General features: G+C 45.4%; 1 protein-coding gene across 24 annotated transcripts in view; it reads right to left on the reverse strand.

Moving 5' to 3' along the window:
- The window catches only part of FARS2 (phenylalanyl-tRNA synthetase 2, mitochondrial), a 617893-nt gene that overhangs the window by 70996 nt on the left and 521784 nt on the right, over window positions 1-25113 (reverse strand). The gene's annotated exons all lie outside the window — the stretch shown is intronic.

Consider the following 25113-nt stretch of genomic DNA (forward strand, 5'->3'; position numbering starts at 1 on the left):
AGACACTGGGCAGAACTCTACAGCCAGAATAGAGGGAGAAGTATAAATTCTGGGCCTTCCAGCAAAAATGCCAGACGGGGCACCCTTTCTCTTTGTTATCAACCAAATAAACTGACCTTCAAAGCAGAACCCCCTCTGGCCACCTGCTTTCTTCAGTGTTTGCAGAAGTGACTTGGATTCACAATGTTTCCATGCAACCACTGTACTTGCCCTCTCACTTCTCTCTTACCCTCCCTCTGTCTCAGTGCCCCCAAATCAAGAGGGAAGGGACTTCTGGGGGCTGAACTGTTACTTTGTTTTGGGCACTTCTGTTTAAAAAATACAAAGTACTTTTATAATATACTCTGAGTACACCGTCTTACATACTTCTCAAAACTGTCTTATATAGCTTTACTCCCATGGCAACAATAGGGAAACTGAGAGCCAGAGGGATGGGGTGACTTGCCCACCTCAGCTGCTCTGCTAGTGGGGGCAGAGTCTGCAGGACCTCTCTGGAACACACTGCTACCCCTTTTCTAAGATGGGGCTCTGGGTGAGAGAAATGGGGGTGGGGCCCCGGGAAACAGCAGCATGTGGGGTGTCAAGAAGTTTTGGTTCCCATGATGTTAGCCTTTCCCCTAACCACCCAGGTTATCCTGAGCAAGCACCCAACATCTCTGGGCCTCCGCTCCTTCATGTGCTCTAGATGGTCACTAGGATTTCTGGCCTCTTCTCTCTGAGTCTTTAAGTGCTTATGTCTCCATCACAGGTAAGGCTGGATGAAGAGCTGGGACCCAGGAGGAAGCACATTTCTAACTCACCATGGCACCCAGTACCTGTCCTACCACACCCTGGCCATGATAATTGGTTGATTACAAACAAGCAGATCATGGGCGCCTGGGTGGCTCAGTTGGTTGGGCGACTGCCTTCGGCTCAGGTCATGGTCCTGGAGTCCCGGGATCGAGTCCCGCATCGGGCTCCCTGCTCGGCGGGGAGTCTGCTTCTCCCTCTGACCCTCCCCCCTCTCATGTGCTTGCTCTCTCTCATTCTCTCTCAAATAAATAAATTTTAAAAATCTTTAAAACCAACCAAACAAACAAACAAGCAGATCGTTGGCTGGGAGAGCCGGCAGTTTGAGGTGTCTGAAGTCAGGCTTTACTACGGTTCTTTTGAGTAAGTAGCTACAAAACTGCTAACTGGATTCGGCAAGTTGCTGAGTCACCATCGGGTAAGATCAAGTTGCTCTGCACAGACGCCGAGTCCCATCCTGTCAGCAGCTGAGAACATTTTCTTTGTGATTAAAAAGAACAGGAGTGCGCAAAGACACACAGTGGATTGGCTTTCACAATTTACGACGCATAATTAAACTCTAACAGACCACAGTTAGAAAGCATCCACCATAACCCTATTTTGCCATTTGTCTTTTAATTAAATGTGTCCCCTGATTTAGCTCTAACTCGACACAGATCTCTGATGGGGGCAGGGGAGAGAAAACACACAGAGCTCAGAGCCCTGATGGACTGGTTATGACATCTTCTTGGAGGAGGAGGTGGAGAGAAGAAGCTCAAGTGTTTCATATAAATCACTGATCTTTCCTTTTTCGGGATCTTTGCACATCACAACAGAGAGATTAAATGAGCCTGGCCCTTCACAAAACCACTGCTGGGCACACGATGGATTTGGGGAAACCCTGCAAAGAGGAGCCAGGGCAGGCTGGTGGAGGACTTTTCTTTTTATCCTCCAGAATTGATAGGGTGATAAGTGGGAGGAATTTACCATTATGCCACAGAAAAGAAACATTTGTTAGGGCACTGGGGCACAACCCGGGGTGGGAGAAATAATTTTTAAATGGAAGAAATTCAAGAGAGAGTTCTTCCCTGTGATGTTAATGGTTACCACAGATGAGCACTAACTGTGTGTGGCATGTCTAAGGCCCCTGTGGGGGGGCCATCGAACAAGGGTGCCGGGAGTGGGGGTCCTGGGCTGTGAACTGTCTTCCTGAGTGCAGCCCAGGGTGGGGGGGGGCACTGCATGCCACCCCAGGCTTCCACCAAGCTCACCCCTCGAGCCAGAAACAGGCAAGGGACAAGTATTTATTCATCTGCTTTGTAATTTGGAGTTGACATGATGGGAGATACTCCACTTTAGAATCTTCAGAAGGATCCATGATTGGAATTAGATTTACTGACTCCCTTTTAAAGGATTTCTCACTGGAATGAATGCTGGGGAAGACAGAATTGAAGGCAGTTCACATAATGGATCATTCTTAAGCTTGCTTTGCTTAGTAGGAAAAAGGTGTCAGTTGCATGCTGGGAACTGCTGCATTTTTTTACTCATCCACCATCAAGTGTCCAGGACCGGAGCACCTGATGGAATATGCCATTTGCCTACTAAGCAAGAGACGGGAAGTCCAAGTCTATTGGCTGAAGTCACTTCATTGGCTACTCTTGGCTTTCCTCCCTACACCGACACACCAAAGAGGCTCAAATTCTATGATTTCCCCAAATAGTTAAAATCACTGAGAGGGGTAATGGGATCCTTTATGGAGAGTTGTGTTCCAAAATGCCAATTATAAGACAGTGAGTGTGTACCTAGAATGCATGCTGTAAACCCAGAAGCAAGGCTGCATAAGGTATTAGGATTCTAGCCTAGCCCCTCAAAGTCTGCCTAACTTATGTTTATGAAATTGACCTCAGCATGAAAAATGAAGCAAAAAGTTCTAGGTTGAGTTAATAGGGTGCCTAGCAAAGCAATATCCAACATGGTAAAGAAGACTTCGATCCTGCAAGAGATGCTTAGAGATCAGCCGGAAAGTTGAAAGATAGCCTTTGAATAGTCATCTTTTAAGTGACTATGCCTTCCTTCCCAGGCAAAAAATAAGAAAGCCCTTCCATTCTCTGCCACCAGACCCACACCTCGCCAGCATCCACACCATTCTCTTCTCTTTCCCTACTGTCCCTCCTCCTCAACCCCAGCACGGCCATGGGCATTCTACTGCCTCCCAATTCTGGGGGGCCTTGTCTGACAATGATGCTTTCTCTCTCCTGGATCTGTGACCCTCAGCTCTCCCTTCTCCTGCCCTTCCACCAGTATTTAGAAAAGCCTAGTCCATCTTAAAGAAACTCTTTCGATGGGGCCTCATCTCTGGCTCTCTTTTATTTCTTGCCTCTCTGTCAGAGCCAATGTCTGTGTAAATGCCTCCTGTCCTCTTGCCCGACTCACTTTCCAGAGCACTGCAGTCTTGTCCGATCAAGAGGGTTGAGGCGCGGAGGCCCGGCGTGTACTGTGCTCCCCATGTGTGGGGCTGGGTCTGCAAGCGAAGTCACATGATCTTCTCATTTGTTCTTCGGGGCATGCCTCACCGGGGAGCCCCCTGCCTGGGACCCTTCCCTCAGGGGAGGGATTAGTCTGAAAGGGAGGAGAGGAGGAGGACTGGGCCTGTGGGGCTCAGCCCATGCGGGGCTCCCCTTTTCACAGCAGCCCAACCTCCGGATGTCTGCCCATCCACGGAGGTAGGGAGTGGATTTCAGGGAAGGTCACTTCGGGAGCCCGACTGTGGCTATACCCTGAGCCATATCCTCACATTTCACCATGTCAGTATTAACACTGCATTTTGATCTGCACCTGTCTGATTCCCGTATCTACTTCTTAATGATATCTCAGTTCAGTGGAGACGAGGGATGCCATTTATCAGTTCTCCTCAAAATGTCAACAAACCCAATCTGTTACTAATGTTACAGCCTAACCATATGCAAGTCAAAAAGCAAAGTAGCAAGGATCCACAGTGTTCCCGCATAGGCAGCCCTGAATTTGTATTTGCCGAGCGAGTGAACGAAAAGTACTCAATACTGGCAGGCGGTAGTCGAGCCACCTTATTGTTAATTACTGTTCCAGGCTCTGTGGGTAACTAGCCGTGTGTCCAGTAACAAGTTGTTCAACCTCTCTGAGCCTCAGTCATATTATAAAGACAAAATGATATATTGTATGCAGTACACTTATTTGGCATGCATGGATAATCAAGGCTGGTTCTTTTTATTTTCAGTTTTACTTTTTTTTTTTTCCAGTTTTACTTTTAACCCCTGATTCTTGCCTGTGGCCATGATGCCCGGTGCTGGCCTCCAGCCTGCCCCTCACCATCTCGGTAGGGAAAAGGGTCAAGTTCTTACAGCACATTAGCCACGAGGGCTGTGATTCCCGAAGCTCTCAAGATGATTTTCTCTCTACATTTTCTGCATTTATCTGGCTGCGCCCTTTGTACCAAACATACTGTTCTTTTCACTAGAAATGAGTCCCTGAGCTACACTTATTTCTCTCTTTTGCTCAAAATGGGAGGGGTCGTTTTCTCCCTTGGTTAGCTGTGAGAAAAGCAGCTCCAGAACGCCAATGGGAAAGGTTTGGGGGAAGAAGGCAAAGCTCTGGGAGGCATGGATTCTGGTGCCCATGGTGGGAAGACAGAGGCAGGGGTGGGTAGAGGGGAGAGGAGGGGTGAGGGAGAGAGGGGTCACAGTGGGAGTTTTCTTGAGGGAATGGAACTGGCTTAGGGGGCAGATTTTGAATGAAGTGATTTGTTAAAGTCATTTCAGATAAACTCTTGATCTTAAGAAACAGTCCAGGATAAAGCCCAGAATGGTAAAGAAGGGGATGAGCTTGGGATTGGAGAAAATGGAAGGTGCAGCTATAGATTTTAAGAACGATCCATCTCTAGATTCAATAACTGAAAAAGAGATGCATCTTAGTAAGCTAAAATGGGCTGATAACTCAATATATTTCAATAATCAATAAGAAAAGGTTATTTAGCAACAGAGTGAAGGCTGATAGTCTGGCTCTCAAGATCACGTGTGCAGTTTTGGCAAGTGACTTAACTGCTCTGAGTCTCATCGCGGGGGACACTGGTGGTTGCCTTTCTAGCATCCATTCCACCTTCTCGCACTGTGGTATTCAGTCTAGAAGACCGTCCTCAACGATCCCTGCCACCTGTATTCACATCCCTGTCTAATACACTCTCACATCAGACCACACAAACTCCACACAGACCTGTGTGACCAAGAGAACATGGCAGATATGACCATATGTTACTTAATTTCACACCTCGTGATAACCCCTAAGCAAATCCTACAGGCTGGAGCTTCAGAGCATATCCAGAACTAACCACTTCCCACCACCTCCACCATGACCATCCAAGTCAGCACCCTCTCTTGTCTGAAGTATTCCAATAGTCTAACTGGTCTCCCTGCTTCGCCCCTTGCCTCCCTAGAGCAGCCAGAATAATGCTGTTAAAACATCAAGTCACAACATGTCACCTCTGCTCAAAACCTTCTAAAATCTTCTCACTACATTCAGAGTTAAAGTCGGTGTTGTTCCATGGCTCACAAGAGCCTGTGTGACCCGGCCCCCACTGTTATTTCTGATTTAATCTCCTACAATGCCCATCACTCTCGCCATTGTAACTACCATGGCCTCTCTTGGTTGGTGCCCGCTGTGCCATCTATTTCTCAAACCTGAGGCATGCACCTGCCTTAGAACCTAGCTCTCTTCCCTGCTTTTCATCCATAGCACTTGCCACAATCTATTCAATACTACCTATGTTTCTCACTTATTTTATTATCTGTCCCCACAGAATATAAACTATGTGTGGATGGTGTTTTCTCTTCAGTTTCGTTCACCGCTGCAGTCTCGGAGCCTGGCAAATATCAGGGGCTTAATACATATTAACAGACAGCGACACTGACTACTATTACATGATATGCACTGTTTCAGGCACTGCAGGGACAAGGATGAATGAGACCGGACCCTGTCCTAAGAAGGCCCTTTCCCCCTCCACACTCCAGCTCCCTGCTGACCAAGCCCCTTGTCTCCCCAGCCAAATCTGGCTGCTGCCTGGAGGCTGGCCCACTATCCATGGAAGCTCCAGGCCCGAGTAGGTGCTGTTTGCAAAGAACTTGGCTTTGAAAAAACTAGGGGCGTTCTGCCATCCTACTTGGCTGGAGGACTCGGAATGGCAGAAGCTCAGTGACAAGGGGCCCAGAAAGCCACTGTCTGGATTCCACTCAAAGTGCAAATGAATATATGGCAACCAGACAAGAATCTGCCACACAGATCTTGTGTCAACGCATACATCGGATACTAACTACGGAAGACAAACTGTGTGTGTGCGTTTGCGCGTGCGCGCACGTGTGTGTATCTAAGGACCAGCGCACGCACCGTCTAAGGACCACTGTCTTTGTTCACCAGGTTAGGCTTTGACTTCTAGAAGAAAGCCTGCCCAGCTTTGGGCTGGTCTCAGCAGTGTACAAAGATAATTATCTGCTGGCTGCCTGGGAAGGGATGGTATCAAATAGATTACCTTAGTAATTAAAATAATGAAAGGAGTTATCAAGGCTGGAAGATATTTTTTGTCTTTTTGATTGAAGACTCTAAATAGGGGTGAAAATATGAATTGGAGAGGAATGTCCTGATTAATCTGTCTGATAATTACAGGGCATGCCAGTTGGGGGCTTGGCCCCACATCACAGGCTCTTGGGGTTCCTTTCGGCGGTGAGCTTTTCTCAGTGCTCTCCTCTGACTCTGTACCATACAGGGTCGTAGAGGGCTCACTTTGGGATAAAAGGTGGTTGTTAAGGCCCATTGATTTATTTGTTCTTTCATTTGCAGCAGTGGACATTTTGTGCTTTCCTCAAACAGACCTTTTTATTCTACTGTCTTTGAAAAGAGCTGATAAAGAATCAATTACAAGAGATAACACACAAACAGAAATTGGTATTTATCCATGCGGGATATCTGCTGAAAAATAAAAAGATCATTAAACCACAGGCACGCACAATGAAGTGTGTCTACTTGTAAGACTGCCCACCATGAATGCGAGTGTGCCTCGGCTCTCAAACGAAAGACCTGCTCCTCACCAACAGGAGAAAAGGAGCCAAGGGTGAGGCTGTGGGGGGGGCAGCTGTCCCCTCCTCCCGAGGGCCCTGGCCACCACTCCATGCTCTGGGTTTCCAGGAAATCTCTTGAGAGGACATTTTTCCCTGAGAATTTGGTGCTACAAAGAGCCAGAAAGTAGAACGGGGCTAATAATAACTTCATTGCTGTTCCTGTCCTTGTTCAGAAACTCACTTTTATTTATTTTTTAATAGCTCTTTTCTAGGAGCCATTAAACCATTTTGTGGATATATTTGTAGATGTTAATTTTGGCATAAACGTTATAGGTTATGGCATCAACACCATTTCTTTTCCTAAAGAGTGTCAAATGCTACAGATAAAGTTAATGATGTGACTAGGCTGGGAAGAATGACTGAGATGATCATCACTATTTCCTTTGCCACCAACACTTAATTGCCAAATTTCTTTATGATTGTTCATTACATCGTATATTTATATTTTATGGCACTTTTCTGCATGTATGTTGTATTTGTCAATAAAAAGGTAAAACAGTTTAATGTGCTGCCTTCCAAGAGGTTTCTGGGCTATGGTCTATGGTACTTTCTGTGCTTGAACTGCAGGACAGCTTCCGAGCCCTGGGATGCACTGCAGAAGTCACTGAGCACTTGCCCTATGCTCCAGACTTTATTCATGTTGGTTCTAAAGCAAAGAAATGGTGAGCTTGCTCCTGCCCACCCCCCTTCCTTATGAAAAGCTTACCAGGATATGGGAATGAATGGAGATTGGTGGGTAGGAGAGCACAGGTTCAGGAATCAGATAGAAGGAGGTTTGCATCACAGCTCTGCTACTTCCTAGCTGTGGGGCCTGGGGGAGCGGCCCCCCAAAGCCTCTGCTTCCTTGTCTTTGAACAGAGACCATCACAGTACCTATCTCAGAGAACGGCTGTAATGGGTAATTGGTGAACATACTGATTCAGTTTGGATGCCGATGGCTGTGGGAAACAAAATTCCCAATTCAAATAGGTTCAAAGAAGGCAGAAAGGTGTTGGACTGAATTTGTCTTGTTAGGAGTAGGGCAGGGGAGAGGGCTGTCCTATGGCAGTGGCTTTGGTTTGGTTTTTCTGCCTTTCCCCTGCTCTGCTCTCCCACATTTGCCACCTTCATCCCCAGACTTGAGCCAACAGGGTCCCGGCTTCTCACCCACACAGGAAGACATCCTCCCAGATGTCTTCTGTGAGGAAATGCTCCTAGAAGCTGTCAGGTATCTCACACCTTCCCCTCACAAATCCCTGGTCCCAGTTGGGTTCGGGCCCATTCCTAGGGCAATCCCTGTCATGGAATTTATCAAGTAGACTTTGGGGAAAAAAGTTGGCTCCAAGATACTCATTAATCTCAGATTAAAAAGAGGAAATTTGCCAAAAGGGGATGTGCAAGGTACCACTTTACAAGATATTGGAATGAGCCATGCACTCATTGGCTTAGAACTAGGTGGAAGAAATGGAATGAACGCCATTACCCGAGATTAGTTAGATCATGGGACTGCCCTGGAGCTGGTGGAGGGAGAAAGATGGGGGGAGGGTCAATGCTCCAAACTGTAGGGCTGTCATATAATCTGTATGGGTAGAAAGAAGTTGAGGAGAAATGCACAGTGAGTGTTACACATACATAAAATGTTCCTAACATGCAACTGGCCCTCAATGAATGGAAACTATTATTGTGATAGTTGTATAAATAAGGCTTTTATTAAATGCCTGTTGATATAATACATTTGTTTTCTACTTTCTCGAAGGAGAGTGAAACAGCTAACATTAAACTCAGCATGTTTCCGTGAGGATGCTTTCCCAGCCCCCATCTGTCCTCTCTTCCAGCTCCTCCAGAGCATGGTATCTACCCACAGTGATTTCCCTTACGAAGCCACCCTCACGGGAAAACAACTGCAGCACATGTGAGAGCCTTCAACGATAGGATGAAAAGCCCGGTTTTGTTCTAAGCCAAGCTTGTTACTGATGAAGGGCTCCCATGAAACTTTCATTAGGTTATTAGGGAGCAAGGCTTTCACCTTCTAATATTCAAGCTGTTTTGTACAGTTGCAAAGAGACAACAAAACTAGGGCCATTGATTAAGTGCTTCTGTAAATCAATATGGACACTGCAGCCTCTCAGCCACTGTGAGAAAGGTAATGTATGATCTTGGCCTTATCTGTTGCCCAGATGCTTGTGGTCAAAGTGCCTGCAACAGGGACAGTTGCTGTGGAGTTCAGTCTTAGGGGTGAGCAGACAAAAGGAAGGCCCTGTAGTTTCCAGTGTGACAGATCAGTATGAGGGATGAAAGTCACCGATTTCAGACTGTCCCATCAAGGGAATTTTAGAGATGGGAAAAGCAAAAGTTTCAAAAGGGGATGTGCAAGGTACCACTTTACAAGATGTTGGAATCCCTAAAAGACTTTTCGCAAGCTTCTCAAGAGGGCTGGATTATAGCCAGGAGAATCCTCAAAGCTCAAATAACTAGACAGAACCTCCAAGGCAGGACATTGATAATGTTATTGATCTTTTGGATAAATACCCTGCTCCTGCTCCATAACCCTTATATACACCACCAGCCCCACCCCCACACAAACACTTATGCACCCATACACGACTCATCGGCCATCAGGCAAAAGCATAGTGTCCCTCAGGAGTACTGCGACCCTACTTTTCAGCAGGGCTGTGGACGGCTTTTTTCCACAGAGCCAATTCTTCCAAAGACTACGTATGACTTCTTTTTTTTCTATTTAAAGAAACCTTTGTGGGAAGTTTACCTGTTTAGAATACTATTACCAGGTTCCTTTTCCTTATTTTTAATACCTGCAAACATATCCTTTTCTTTGCAGACACTCAAGAAGCACGAGGCCAGTACAGAAGGGGAGGTGGTGGTGAGGGCCAAGGGAGGGTAAGAAAAAGCAACCAAACAAGCCACCAAGCAAAACAACAAAAGAAAAATTCTGCCAGATTAAAAAGAGGAAACTTTGCACAAACAAACAAAAAAGTCTCCAGCTCTTCTAAAGGTTTTCCATAGCAAAGTTCTCATTGTAGTTAATACTTAGAAGATTACATAGATAACAGGAAAATATAAAATGTGCTTAATAAAAAACAACCTACTAGAGTTCTTGAGAATTGTCATCCTTCTCCCCATCCTTATCTCTTAGACTAACTGACTTGGTTCTTTTGAGGAAACTGTGTTTAGAATCAAAGGGATAAGAAATTTGGGAAGAGAAGCAATGCAGGAAGAAGGGCCAAAATAAGAGATGGGATGATGATGAAAAGCAATACTGTGGGAGGGTGAAAACTTGTACCCCAAATTTAATCAGTGAAGAGTAAGGCACCAGCAAACGCCCCAGGTGCCCCCCTGCAGTGGGAGCATCTTGCTCACAAATAATAAATGAAGATTTGGGAGCAAGCAAACCTGGAATTTATCAAGTAGACTTTGGGGAAAAAAGCTGGCTCTAAGATACTCATTAATCTTAGAACGAGAAGAGTCAAGCCTGTCTTTCCCCAGGCCAAACCTACCTACACTGAAACTTTTGGTCACAAGCAGAATAAAAACATGGAGGCAGAGGCTGAGTTCAGACACAGGTGCCTCAGAAACATCGCAGGAGCCTGTTGAACATGGAGGCACCTATCACAAACGAGAAGTCCCTCAGTGGGGCCAGGCCAGAAGCTATTCTGTGGGGCGAGCTGGCTGGCTGTCCGTGTATGGCCATGGTGGTTGTAAGCTGATGGCCGGAGGAGGAGGAGGTCACATGCAGGGGTGAGCAGGGGCACTGGTGACATCCACCGGTGAGGGTGTCAACAGTGGTTCAGGGAACACGGCCCGGAGCGCTCGTCTTCAGGAGGGCCACTTCCCACAGCTTAGAGACCAACCAGTCCTTCCCCCTGCTCTCATTTCCCACATTACGGGTCTGTGTGCTTAATGGGGATAAAAGGCAAGCCTCCACGAGGGCTTCTCTCTGCCCAGGTGAGGCATGGCGATGTGGCTCTTTCTTACAGCAGGTGAGTGTTACGATCGGGGAAACAGCACCTGCAAGTGTAGGGCCAATACTGGGCGGGGTCTGTGAATATGCTTAATGTCCTTGCTTAAACCAAGCCAAAGGATTTTGCTTTATCAGAAAAGTAAGTGACAGAGAATAGAGGAGAGAGATTAATTTTTTTTTCTTAATGCTGTGTTTCATACTGTTAGCCACCAATTTTTTTTTAATTTTTTTAATTAACATATAATATATTATTTGTTTCAGGGGTACAGGTCTGTGATTCATCAGTCTTACACAATTCACAGCACTCACCATAGCACATACCCTCCCCAATGTCCATCATCCAGCCACCCCATCCCTCCCACCCCCATCCACTCCCACAATCCTTAGTTTGTTTCCTGAGATTAAGAGCCTCTTATGGTTTGTCTCCCCTCTGGTTTCATCTTATTTCATTTTTCCCTCCCTTCCCCTATGGTCCTCTGTCTTGTTTCTCAAATTCCCCAGATCAGTGAATCATGTGATACTTGTCTTTCTCTGATTGACGTATTTCGCTTAGCATAACACCCTCCAGTTCCATCCACATCGTTGCAAACGGCAAGATTTCATTTTTTTGACGGCTGCATACTATTCCATTGTATATATATACCACTTCTTCTTTATCCATCCATCTGTCGATGGACATCTTGGCTCTTTCCACAGTTTGGCTATTGTGGACATTGCTGCTATAAACATCGGGGTGCACGTACCCTTTCGGATCCCTACTTTTGTATCTTTGGGGTAAATACCCAGTAGTGCAATTGCTGTGTCATAGGGTAGCTCTATTTTCCACTTTTTGAGGAACCTCCTACTGTTTTCCAGAGTGGCTGCACCAGCTTGCATTCCCAAGCCACTAATTTTTTTTTTTATTCTTATGTTAATCCCCACACATTACATCATTAGTTTTAGATGAAGTGTTCCATGATTCATTGTTTGTGCATAACATCCAGTGCTCCATGCAGAATGTGCCCTCCTCAGTACCCACCACCAGGCTAACCCATCCTCCCACCCCCCTCCCCTCTAGAACCCTGTTTGTTTTTCAGAGTCCATCGTCTCTCATGGTTCGTCTACCCCTTCAATTTCCCCCGCTTCATTCTTCCCCTCCCGCTACCTTCTTCTTCTTTTTTTTTTCTTAACATATATTGCACTATTTGTTTCAGAGGTACAGATCTGAGATTCAACAGTCTTGCACAATTCACAGTGCTTACCAGAGCACATACCCTCCCCAGTGTCTATCACCCAGTCACCCCATCCCTCCCACCCCACCCCCCACTCCAGCAACCCTCAGTTTGTTTCCTGTGATTAAGAATTCCTCATATCAGTGAGATCATATGATACATGTCTTTCTCTGTTTGACTTATTTCACTCAACATAATACCCTCCAGTTCCATCCACGTTGTTGCAAATGGCAAGATCTCATTCCTTTTGATGGCTGCATAATATTCCATTGTATATATATATACCACATCTTCTTTATCCACTCGTCTGTCGATGGACATCTTGGCTCTTTCCACAGTTTGGCTATTGTGGACATTGCTGCTATAAACATCAGGGTGCACGTACCCCTTCGGATCCCTACTTTTGTATCTTTGGGGTAAATACCCAGTAGTGCAATTGCTGGATCATATGGTAGCTCTATTTTCAACTTTTTGAGGAACCTCCATACAGTTTTCCAGAGTGGCTGCACCAGCTTGCATTCCCACCAACAGTGTAGAAGGGTTCCCCTTTCTCCGCATCCCGGCCAGCATCTGTTGTTTCCTGACTTGTTAATTTTAGCCATTCTGACTGGTGTGAGGTGGTATCTCATTGAGGTTTTGATTTGGATTTCCCTGATGCCGAGCGATATTGAGCACTTTTTCATGTGTCTGTTGGCCATTTGGATGTCTTCTTTGGAAAAATGTCTGTTCATGTCTTCTGCCCATTTCTTGATTGGATTCTTTGTTCTTTGGGTGTTGAGTTTGATGAGTTCTTTATAGATTTTGGATACTAGCCCTTTATCTGATATGTCATTTGCAAATATCTTCTCCCATTCTGTCGGTTGTCTTTTGGTTTTGTTGACTGTTTCCTTTGCTTTGCAAAAGCTTTTTATCTTGATGAAGTCCCAATAGTTCATTTTTGCCCTTGCTTCCCTTGCCTTTGGCGATGTTTCTAGGAAGAAGTTGCTGCGGCTGGGGTCAAAGAGGTTGCTGCCTGTGTTCTCCTTTAGGATTTTGATGGACTCCTGTCTCACATTGAGGTCTTTCAACCATTTGGAGTCTATTTTTGTGTGTGGTGTAAGGAAATGGTCCAGTTTCATTCTTCTGCATGTGGCTATCCAATTTTCCCAACACCATTTGTTGAAGAGACTGTCTTTTTTCCATTGGACATTCTTTCCTGCTTTGTCAAAGATGAGTTGACCATAGAGTTGAGGGTCCATTTCTGGGCTCTCTATTCTGTTCCATTGATCTATGTGTCTGTTTTTGTGCCAGTACCATGCTGTCTTGATGATGACAGCTTTGTAATAGAGCTGGAAGTCCGGAATTGTGATGCCGCCGGCTTTGCCAAGCCACTAATTTTTAAAGGTATACACCAACTCATTTGGTACTTAGTTTTTTTTTTTTTTAAAGATTTATTTATTTATTTATTTATTTATTTATTTATTTATTTGAGAGAGAGAGAATGAGAGACAGAAAGCATGAGAGGGAGGAGGGTCAGAAGGAGAAGCAGACTCCCTGCCGAGCAGGGAGCCCGATGCGGGACTCGATCCCAGGACTCCAGGATCATGACCTGAGCCGAAGGCAGATGCTTAACGACTGAGCCACCGAGGCGCCCTGGTACTTAGTTTTGATTCAGAATTAAAAAGCCTGGCACAGGCTTCTGCTTCTCCAGACTGAAAAAATCTCCATCCCTGACTTACTTCATTGGGAAAAACTAAAGTGGCCTCAAAGGTCCCAGCTGTTTTAAAACCCCCAAGTGAGACCCGCACGCTGAGAGCTCCCTCAGTCCTCAGTTTCCATTTAAAGAACCATTCACACACACGTGTATCTCATCGCACCTTAGATGAAGAGGTGTTGAAGGGCAGATGTCAAGGCTTCTGGTGCCAATAGGTCCATGTTCTCTCCCAGTCCGCACCTGGCAGATGCCACTGTATGTGGGCTCTTTGGCCTGCTTCCCACTCTGAACTACAACAATTTCGTGGTTCAAAGCAAGGAGTCTGGGGTCCTTTAAACCCGGTTCCAGTCCTGTGTTTTTACTTCTCTAGGCCTCAATGGCTTCATCTGGGAAATGGGGTCAGTAACAGCATCTGTCTTGTAGAGCTGTTGAAAGGACTGAATAAAATACCATAAGTGATACATTTAGCAGAGTGGCTAGGATTTACTCCACAGGCTCCAAGGACTGAGGGAGATCTGGGTTGAGATCAAGCTCCTCTCCTTTCCTTGGCTCTAAAATGCCATGTGAACACGTGGCAGCATGGGGAGCCCTCCTGGACAAGGATTCTAGAAGGAGGGCTAGAAGGGGGATTGTTTTTCACCAATATTCCAGAATTCCACCGTGAGAAGTGAAGTGGTCAATATTAGCCTGGGAAGCACGTGTCCGTCTTGCAGATGTTTCACACTGAGTTCATCTACCTCCTACGCACAGGCTCTCAGGGACCCCGAGGGCCTGAGGCCACAGATTCTCCTCCTAAGCAATTTTTAATTTGCTCTAAATGTAAAAAAAACAACCCACTATGTTGGTTTTAATTATTGCCTCCCAGGGAAGGATGGGTCAAACAACAGGCCACGGTCCCAACTTGGCCAAAGTTGGAAACGGCTGAGTTAGAAGTGAGGATTCCTGTTTTCTTGATACCTGCAACAACTTGTATGGATCTCAAGGGCATTAGGCTGAGTGAGACAACCAATCTCAAAAGGTCACGCACTCCATGATTCCATTTATGTAATATTCTTCAAATGACAACATTATAAAGATGGAAAACAGATTAGTGGCTGCTTAGCGGCTAGTGGTGGGGGAGGAGGAGGCAGGACACTCGAAGGGAGTACCAGGGAGATCTTTTCGCAGTGGAATCATTTTGTACCAAACGGCAGCAGTGGTCACGCAAATCCACACACAAAGTGCAACGACACAGCTGTGCACCGCGTGTGCACACATGACGAACCCACTGCTTTGCTCTGCAGGGACTTCTCACACAATTATCGTTCAAATAACAGGCCAGTGTCCTCTTTTTCAAAGTTGGAAATTACTGTAGCTAGAGGTCAGGATTCTTGTTTTGTCATTGTTGCTGTTTTTGGGTGGGGTCAAGGGAGGCCATCTTTCAAAAATCAGGGTATTGGCGTGTTTTAAAAACCAAACTAGGGTGCCTGGGTGGCTCAGTTGGTTAAGCGACTGCCTTCGGCTCAGGTCATGATCCTGGAGTCCCAGGATCGAGTCCCGCATCGGGCTCCCTGCTCAGCAGGGAGTCTGCTTCTCCCTCTGACCCTCCCCCCTCTCGTGCTCTCTCTTTCTCATTCTCTCTCTCAAATAAATAAATAAAATCTTAAAAAAAAAACCCAAAAAACCAAACTAAACCACTGCAGAGAGAGAAAGCACATGATCCAATTCATGGTTAGCAGTCTGCTAATTCAATGGTGGCTAGATCGTAAATGATCACCAAATAGGGTCTGTATGATGGAATGTGTTTCAGCATCACTCACACGCACACACACACACACACACACACGGTGTCCCCCCACCCCAAGGTCTCCCAAGGGCTGATGTCCTGAGACTTTGCACCCGCGGCTGGGCAGATGTCTGCCCTGCCAGGGCTCGGGCTGTTCACAGGTGGTTAAATATTTTGAATACGACTCCTAGATCTTACCAGACTTGATTTTATATCCTACAGAATAAAAACAACAAGAACAATAACAGAATGAAATAAAAGCACAACCCTTTGATGAAAGTTTAATACTTTTAGGAGTCTTGAAACTTGCAATTTTTTTTTTTTTTCTAAATGTAGGGTCTGTGATAAGTATTTCGAATTTAACTGTTGGAAAGAAATCTGTGACTAGCTTCGTGACTTGTAACTAACTCTTCTTGCTGTTACCATATGGTGTTTCCTTTAATAAAAACATTTTGCAGAAATAATGATAAAAAATTACTTTAAGCTTTTATAAAAGTTAGATGTTTCTGGCAATAAAAACACTCCTTATAATGATGTAGATAACTCTGTATCTGGTAAACAGGAAAAACTCTGCTGACCTTGCCATTTTACTTCTAAGTGAAAATGATGCATTCCATTTGTGGTCATTCATTCTTGGATACTTCCTGAATCGCTCATTCACTGACCTCTCTTTAGACTGCGGGGATGTACATTCAAGGTTCCTGTTCTATTCGTGTTTCCTTTAGGATCCCATTTCCTGTGATTGTTTGCAACAGAACAACATATTTTATATCGTCAGAGCTCCGAGCCACACTGTGTGTCAGTTCTGATGAGTTTAGCTGCATGGAACAAAAAAGGCTGACCTGGCCAAAACACAGTAAAAAAACGTCTGGAGATGTGCAGACCAAAGCGGTTGTTCCGCCCTCGTTAGCAAGCAAGCTGCTGTCTCTATGTGTGTTCCCTAACGGTTACAAGATGGCTGCCCCATCTCCGCTGCAGATAGATAGACGGGAGAAGGGTCACATGGTAAAAGGCCAAAAGGCCGTCTTAGGCACAAAGCCTTTCAGGACACCTCGTCCAGAAACTTCTGCTTATTCTTTGGCCAGGGCTGGGTTGCACAGCCATGTCTAAGCCCAGGATAAGAGAGTCATGGATGAGGTTAGGTCAGCCAACCCATACCATCTGCCACCCACACGACTGCAGAGAGGGAGGAGGGGCTGGCCTGCCTTCCTATAGGATCCTCTTCTGAAGTGCCTTCTGTTCCCCCACCGCCTTTAAGGATCCCCATGAGTGGTTTTGAGTGTATATATGCGAGTGTATATATAAGAACTAACTGATCTTCCTTCTTGTGAGCTTGACTGTGTTGCTCATGTATGGGACCTATGAATTTTTATTTCATTTCCTCATGGGAGTTCACAGGGCAAAGTGAAAGTAGAGTAAGTTTAAATCAATGTCTTCACTCAAAATAATCTGGCTCAGGGTGGAGGGAGGGAGTGTCCAGCCTCAGGTACAAATGGGAATTGTAGGGGCAGAAAAGAGATGAGTCAGAGGAAATGCAAAGTATTCCAGATTACAGATGCTAAAGCAGTCAATTGGTTTGCTATGTATTTAGCCACCACTCTTACAGAACCCTCCCCTCTGGATTGGAAAAGAAGTGTTCTAGCACTTCTGATGGTTTTAAATTTGTAAGAGTTGAATTCATGCTGGTCTATATTTAAAGTTCTGTGGCCTCCTCTACAATAAATAGCCAAGGATACTTAGGGTTAAAAAAAAAATCCTTTGAGGTTAAACTGGAAATATGTTTCTCACTTTTGTTTCAAAACTAACATGATCATTGGGCTTTTTGCATTTTATTATAATCCACAAAATAATCAGCTGACGTGTCTTGGAATAAATGTGGACTGAGATTTCCTCTGAAAGGCTGCTTACCCCACTGGGTTGGGTTTTTTTAGAGATAATGGTTGTAAAGATCACAATTCTCTCAGTTGTCCAGGGATGTGAATGTACCACCTGTGGTAGCCACCCTCTGAGGGGAGCCCTGTGTGGTCCCCTCCCAGTTGGACCAGGGGTGGTAGTCCATGTGGCCACACACCATGGCAGAAGTGATGATGTGTTGCTTCCAATGGTAGGCTATGAAACACATCATGGCTCCTGCCTTGCTCTCTGGTCACTTGCTTACAGAAGCCAGCTGCCATGCCATTCTGCCCTGTGGAGAAGGCCACATGGCAAGGAGCTATGGCTTCTGACCAATGTCCAGGGAGGAACTCAGGTCTCCTGGCACAGCCAAGACAGTGAGCCCCTATCAAGCCTTCAGATGATACAGCCTCCCTTGCCATGCCACCCCCCACCAGCCTGACATCTTGACTAAAATCTCAAAACAGACCCAGAGCCAGTATCACCCAGTCAAGACATTCACTCTCTAATTCCTGGCCACAAAAACTGTGAGATAATGAAACATCTGTTGTGTTCAGCCACGCTGTTCTGGGGGTAATTCATTATGGAGCAATAGATAACTAACCTACTAACCATCCTTCTTCTGAATGGTTCAAACAAGCTTTGCAATCATCTTGAGAACAGCTTCCTAAACGGGTAACATCAATGGCCGCTGTGACACCCAACCTTCCTTACAGTTTTTGGAAGGTCAACATGACACACTACAGAGCATGGTGTCACAGACAGGGCCAGTCCCACACGGTGTGTTCGACAGGCAGGGGATAGACTCAACTTGCCAAACAGTGAATCTGGAAGTTTAGGACATTATCTTTACTGACTACGATCATTAATAGTAACAATATTCAGAGGTTTATAATGGCCTTTTAGACTTGGCACTGCTCTACTAGTAGGCAAAGAATTCCTGAGAGAACATAGCCAAGGGCATACGGCGTACTATTAATTATAACCACAATGATCACTTAACGCACTGATGCTTTACATCATTATTTCATCGAATCCTCACAACAACCCCAGGAGAAATGGAGGCCCAGAGAGGGTAAGTAACTAGAGAGCACAAAGTGAGGGAACCACAGTTTGGGCCAGGAGCTTTCTTACTACAAAGACCCATTAGTTTAATCACTAAACTCCCCACATTTTCCTTGGTTCAGCCACTGATGTGACCTGGTGAGCTACCCACATAAAGTATAGGGTAATGGGAGGAAGACATGGAAATGGCAGTTGACAGAATCAGAGAACCAGGAAGCAGATTACAGTTCTGCTACTTACTAGCTCAGTGACCTTGAGTAAGTTACTTAACCTCTGAGTCTTTCATGGAGAGATAACAATTCTATAATGAACAGCCAGGGGTACAAATAGTAAAAAAAAAAAAAAAAAATCCCTTGAGGCTAAACTGAAAATATGTTTCTAGCTTTTATTTTAAAACTAATAACTAATCATCTTTTTTTTTGCATTTTAATATAACTTGCAAAATAACCAGGAGACATGTCTGGGCTTAATCTTCTGCAAAGCTGTTTACTTTATTGTGATGGTCCTTTTGGAGGCCAACAGTCGTGAAGAAGAGGAAGAGAAGAATTATCTATCTATAGAAAGATACAGTATCCTATCCATCTGTCCGTCCATCCGTCCATCCACCCATCCATCCTTTTTATTTATAGAGGAACTCTCTAGGCTCTAATTACATATCCTCATCTTTTGGTCAATTTAGCTATGTAGAAGGTGAGCATAACATCAATACGTATATCAAAGGATTTTTATGAAGATTAAATAAGACAATTTATATAAAGCATTTAAAGTATTATCCAGCCATATTAAGTGCCACGCAAGTGCTCACTGTTCTCATTGTCGTCATCAGCATCATCACTATCATCTCCTTGCTCTCACTCTAAGGAGAGGGCCCCCAATCTGATGGTCAAATTCCAGGACCCAGCCTGAGTATAAGACTGCAGAGTGGGAATGGCGCCCACAGAGGCATGGCTCTCCCTGATGCTCTTCTTGCTTTCTCTCACAGTGCACAGAAGATCAGAGGCCCAAGGCCTACTCCTTAATTCCATGTACTAAGAGTCCTAAAGAAGACCAGCTCTTTTGCCTTGGCTAGGAGGAGAGCTAGCCACATCTCCTTTTCTCAGGAGAACATGTATTCAGGACCTTACTCCCTTGTCCTCCAGTGGTACAACTCTGAGATCTGGGATCTGGGGGGTGAAACAGGTCTCTGAGGCCTCTAGGATAGGCCTCCTGCTCCAGCCCAGCTTTCCAGAATTCCAAGAAGAATCTGTCCGACTATACTCTCCATTTCTCACAATGTTTACATCTGCCACTGGAACTTGTGGCCACTGCCCACAACCGGTGTTGGTATTCCCAAATCCCTTGGCTGTAACACCAATTTAGCACTCTTGAATCCCGTGGTTCTTTCCAACAATACCGATGATAATGATAATAGCTGGTATTTCTTGTGAAATATATATAGAAGATATATAATATATATATGATATATATATATATCATATATATGATAGATATAAGAATATGTATATTCTTATATCTATCAATTCATTTACTTCTTATAACTCTAATGAAGAGGCTATTACAATGCCTATTCTATACATGCAGGAAATGAAGTCCAGAAAGGGTACTGAGTTCACAGGTTACATGGCAAGTAACTAGGTTAGGAGTAGAACCCAGGTCTCTCTGACTTCAGAACCAGCGGTCTCCTCTGCTCTGGGGACCTACACCTGGGGGCCTATCAGTGTGTAGCAGCTACGGTCTCCCAGGCTGGATTACACAAGACTAAGAAAAAAAAAAATCACATCGAAGAGTACAGTGTAGACTCCAAGTCCAGCTCTGGGCTGCTAATCTTACATGTTCTGGAGCAAAGGTGGTTAGATTACAAATGGGAGAATCAGCCTGACTATGAAAATCAGGGTGTGGCAGTGGGGAGGAGGAGAAAGAAAACAGATCATGACCCCAACTGGGTCTATGAAATGCTTTTGGTATTTTAGAGAGTCCATAGTTAGGACAGGGAAAAAAAACCCATCTTTTTAGAGTAAAAATCTCCTTTTTTAGACCACGGTATTATAAAGGTTAAAGAAAATGTGCCATGAGATTCTCTGCTATAATCTGAAATGATTCAGGACACACTTCACTTAGATTGGGAAATGAAAACCATGTGACTGACAGAGCTTCAATTTCCTCTGTTGAAAACCAAATCTCATTTTCACTTGTGGGTATTTCATTCATCTTCGCTTTTTTGGTTTTTTAATTACATAGCAGAAAGTGCTACTGTAATTTCCTCCCTGCGTAACGACAGCATTATTCATCAAGAAGCTTTTAATTCTATACAGCAATTGCTTCTCTTCAAAAATCTGCTTTCAATCTCCACAGAGGCAGAAGGGTGTGCTTTTTTGACCCTAGGGTTAATAGTCTGCAAATAAGTTAAAATCACACAAAACCTCATCCTGGGAAAAGGGAATGAGAGCAAGACCCTTCCCTTTACCTGTCTTATTGGTAGAGGTGGTAGGGAATTCAGGGTGGCAGCCCGGAGCCCACGGCATTCGTGGTCTGTCCCGCTGGACCGAGCTCTGCGAGGGAGGGATAGGACCATCTGGTCCACGGCTGTATTTTAGGGCCCCACATGGTATCTGGCTCACAGGAAGAAGTCGATAAATGATTGCAAAAGTGATCTGAATTGAAAGATGAGTGAACAGAGGAACAGGCCCTGAAGTATTCCTGACTTTTGTTTTTGTTTTGAAAGTTATGTGTACGAAAAAGTCCTATTTCTGGAGGGAAAAAAGGGACAAAGCAACGAGGAGACTCACTAGGGGCCCTCAGGGGACTAGTGACCAGGACCGAGGAGTGAGGAGCGAGGCTGATCTGGGAGGAAAGTCTGATACGCCCATGGGATCCAGTCTCTTCTTCCCAGACTCTCCCCTCCTAACTGCACCACCAGTAACATCAGTCTTCTCTCCAGTGTCTCTAATTCCCTCCCGACGGGCCCAACACTCACTTCTTCATTAGTTTCATTGTGATTAAGAACCATTTCTGAATACCCCATGTGTGGCTTGATATTGGAACTTGGGAAATGGGCTGGAAGGGAATGGATAAGAGTAATGACCACTAACGTGTGTGGAGTACCCACTATGCGCCAGGCATGAACCTCTCACAGCCTTACTGCACCCCTACGGGCCTGAAGGCCAGGTGGCCCCTGCCCTCCAAGGGGGGGCTCATGTGCTCTATCACTATAGCACCCCACATGCACCTCTCATTATACTCATGTCTTGTGTCCCTAGAGGTCTGTCACTTTTAAGGACCACTCATTCACTTTTGCGTCCCCAAGTACAGTGGCTGGGACATGATAGGTGCTGAGCAATGTTTGCTGTATTATTTAAGTGGCTTCTGATCCAAGGAGGAAGGATGCACATTAGGAAGCAAGGCAAAACTGGACCCACGGTTCCAGGAGCAGCTCTGCAAGCCTGTCACAGCAATGGGGTCGGCAGGACCCCACGGGAGGACAGCAGAAGAGGAGGCAGAGAACGTGGGAAGACAGGTTGTGCTTGCATGGGCCACAGTGGCAGGGCCACAGTGTGGCCCAGACGACACATGATGTGATAAATCACTTCGGGCCACTGAGAAGAAAAAGGTTCCCAGCTGTGGCTAACAAATGTTGAGCACCTGAGAAGGACCAAGGGGCCCTATTTTTATGATCACTTCAATTTTTAATGAGAAAGGATATCTGAGAAGACGGAGATCAAACAGTATGCCCCAAAGTGACAGCCCCATAGGCTTGGGATGGAATTTCACTGCAAAGGGACTTTGAGCTCCAGTAGACAATATGGCCCAGCTTCTGCCCCCAGGACAGGACCTTAGCCATAGAAGAATGTGCAGGACATCAAAGGGTAGGACAGGGTAAAACCGCTCATTAGAAACCACACTCCTGCCCGTGAAAAATGCCCCACCTCTGGGCCCCGCGGCTCCTAATCCACACGGGGCAGGAGCCCATGGTGTGAGCGCACAAGGGGACGGCAATGGGGAGGATTTGGGGAGTGGGGTATTGAGGATCTGGGGTCCTACTCCCTGCAGAGAAAGAGGAGAGTTTCATGGGCTGCATGGAGAGAGGAGGACCCACAATGAAGAGGAAGGGAAAGGAGGAGGGGGAAGGAGGAGAAGGAGGAAAGGAAAATGGGAAGAGAGGTATCCTCTTCTGCGTGGTGGTCCCTGGGTCCGTTTCATTTCCCAGCTTTTCCAAGCATTTTTATTTATGATTTTTTTTTCTTCATGCCTTTTTAAAAACCCCAATACCTTAATTCTCTTAAATGCCTAAGGTCTGTCACCTTTTAGATCAGCTGAGTTTCCCAAGACCATGGGCTCGCCTGGGTGGCGGTGGTGGTCACACTCCCATCCAGGTCTCAGTGTTTCCTCCAGACAATGAGCATGTGGTCCTGCAGTCAGTGCTCGTAGAAGCCAGACTGCGCGGCTCTGGATTCCGGCTCTGCCCCTTAGTTGCTCTGTGACGTGCGGCAGGTTATAACCTTGCTGTACTTCAGGTGCCTCATTTTTAAAGTACCTTATAGGGCTGAGTGACTCATTGAATTAACCCACATGAAGCTCATGATAAAGTTACGAATCACAGTGATTTGGGGAAGTAAAATTATTGCTAATGAGAGGATCATTTAGTAAGAGTGACTAAGTGAAGACTTAGCTCATGACCTCTGAAAGATTGCCAACTCTTTGTATAAATCTGTCCTTGGTGAAGGATATTTTTGTCAACTGTATATGAGCTCTTAGAAGGAGTCTTAATTTCTCTCTCCTGGCCTTGTGCTCAGACATATTAACTGATGATAATGAATTACTTACCCTATGACATATCTTGGGAAAATAAATCCAACGAAAACAGTTCTAGTTGGACAAAGATCCCTTTGACCCTAATCTTCCTTCTTTATGAAGCGATCTAGGCCTGGGGTTAGCTGAAGTCATCTTCCTCAGGATCAACTGATCTGTGCTCTCTTTTCCAGTCTCCCTTCCCCGTGGTCTCAAAAATGGAAGCATCTATATCCTCTTTCCAAGTACCTTCCCCCAAACATTTAGTGCCTTTGATCTCATGCTGTTTTTCCTCCTTGATCATCTTGTCTATCTTCAATCTCTCTTTCTCCCTGAAAAAGTCTCACATTTCTCTCAAAAAAAAAACTTTTTTAAAGGAAACTCTCCTACGTTGCTCATCTTTGCTGAACAACTTCTTGAAATGGAACATTATACTTCTTGCCTCTACCCTTAATCCCTAAATATGGGAGGGTGCTCCATTAACACCATTTTCCTGTAACTATGTATTTAAAAGTCTCCAGTAACCTTCAGTACCCACCAGAGCTCTATTACTCCATCTTCACTCATCTGGACCTTCTTGGGCATGTCACAGTCAACCCCATCTTCCTCTCTGAAACCTCCCTCAGCCTCTCATGACCTTGTGCTCCTGGAAAACTTAGTAAGCTTCTTACTGCTTCTTCTTGGGCTCTAGATTTGCTCTCTTACAACCTCATCTGTTCCCATATACTGTCCACCTTACCTTGAGGAAGGTGCTCCCAAAGGACCTATCCTTGGCCCTTTTCTCTTCTGTGGTTATGCTCTTTACTTTGTCCAAGCACATTGTTCAAATGACCATCTCTATATAGAGAACCTGGGTGCCGACCTCTCCTGCAAGCCCATGCTTCCCAACACCTCCTCAGCACTTCTAGCTGACTGCATGTCCATGGGACTCAGACTCAACCTAGCTCAAACTAAGCCCCCCTTGCCCCCATGCCGGTTCTTTTCCCTGGCTGTCATCATTCTCCAAGGCACCGGGATACTCTTCAAAGCCTTGGGATCATCTTAGACTCTTCACTTTCTCTGGCCTCCACTTCTGAATCTAGTCAATTCTGCAATCTCAGATGCACACCTCCTCCTCTCAGTGCTCACTAAACATGTCCCAATTCAGTCCCTCCTCACTAGCTTTCGGCCTGAGCCTTCCACTAAAAATCTCTGCCATCTGTCTTTACCCAACTCCAAATTATCATCATCTCCATGAAGCCCAGTCTAATCCCGGTCCTGCTCTGTATCTCATGAGTTGGGCACTGTTTTCTCCTCTCCTACAGATGAAGAAAGTGATGTGCAGGGAAGTTAAATCTAAGGTTATATAGTCAGTAAGTAGTAGAGCCAAAACTTAAATTCAAGAATGTCTAGCTCCAAAGGCACTACTCTTCCATGGATGGACTGTTGGCTGGTTAGCTGGATGGACAGATGGATGGATCAATGGGTAAATAGGCAGGTAAATAAATGAAGAAGTAAAAAACAGAGTTTAATAACTAAGAACAACCCATCCCACCATGTGGACTGGCATATGTTTAAAATGGGAGGGCTTCCTTGGCATAATTCCTGTAGAGCAGTGGTTCTTAACTGGGGGAAATTTGGCAATATCTGGAGACATTTTTGGTTGTCACAACCGGTGTGTGTGGGGGGCATGTTGCTCGTGGCATATGGTGGGTAAAGGCCAGGGATGCTGTGAACATCCCACAAAGCACAGGGACAGCCCCCACAGCAAAGAATTATCCTGATCTAAAATGTCAACAGTGCCAACGTTGACAAACCCTGCTTAAGAGTGATTTAGGTCAATCCCTTGGGAAACAGGC

Source organism: Mirounga angustirostris, unplaced genomic scaffold, assembly GCF_029215605.1.
Source record: "Mirounga angustirostris isolate CCGP_5_RB_7025 unplaced genomic scaffold, mMirAng1.0.hap1 SCAF_8, whole genome shotgun sequence".
Classification (NCBI taxonomy): Eukaryota; Metazoa; Chordata; class Mammalia; order Carnivora; family Phocidae; genus Mirounga; species Mirounga angustirostris.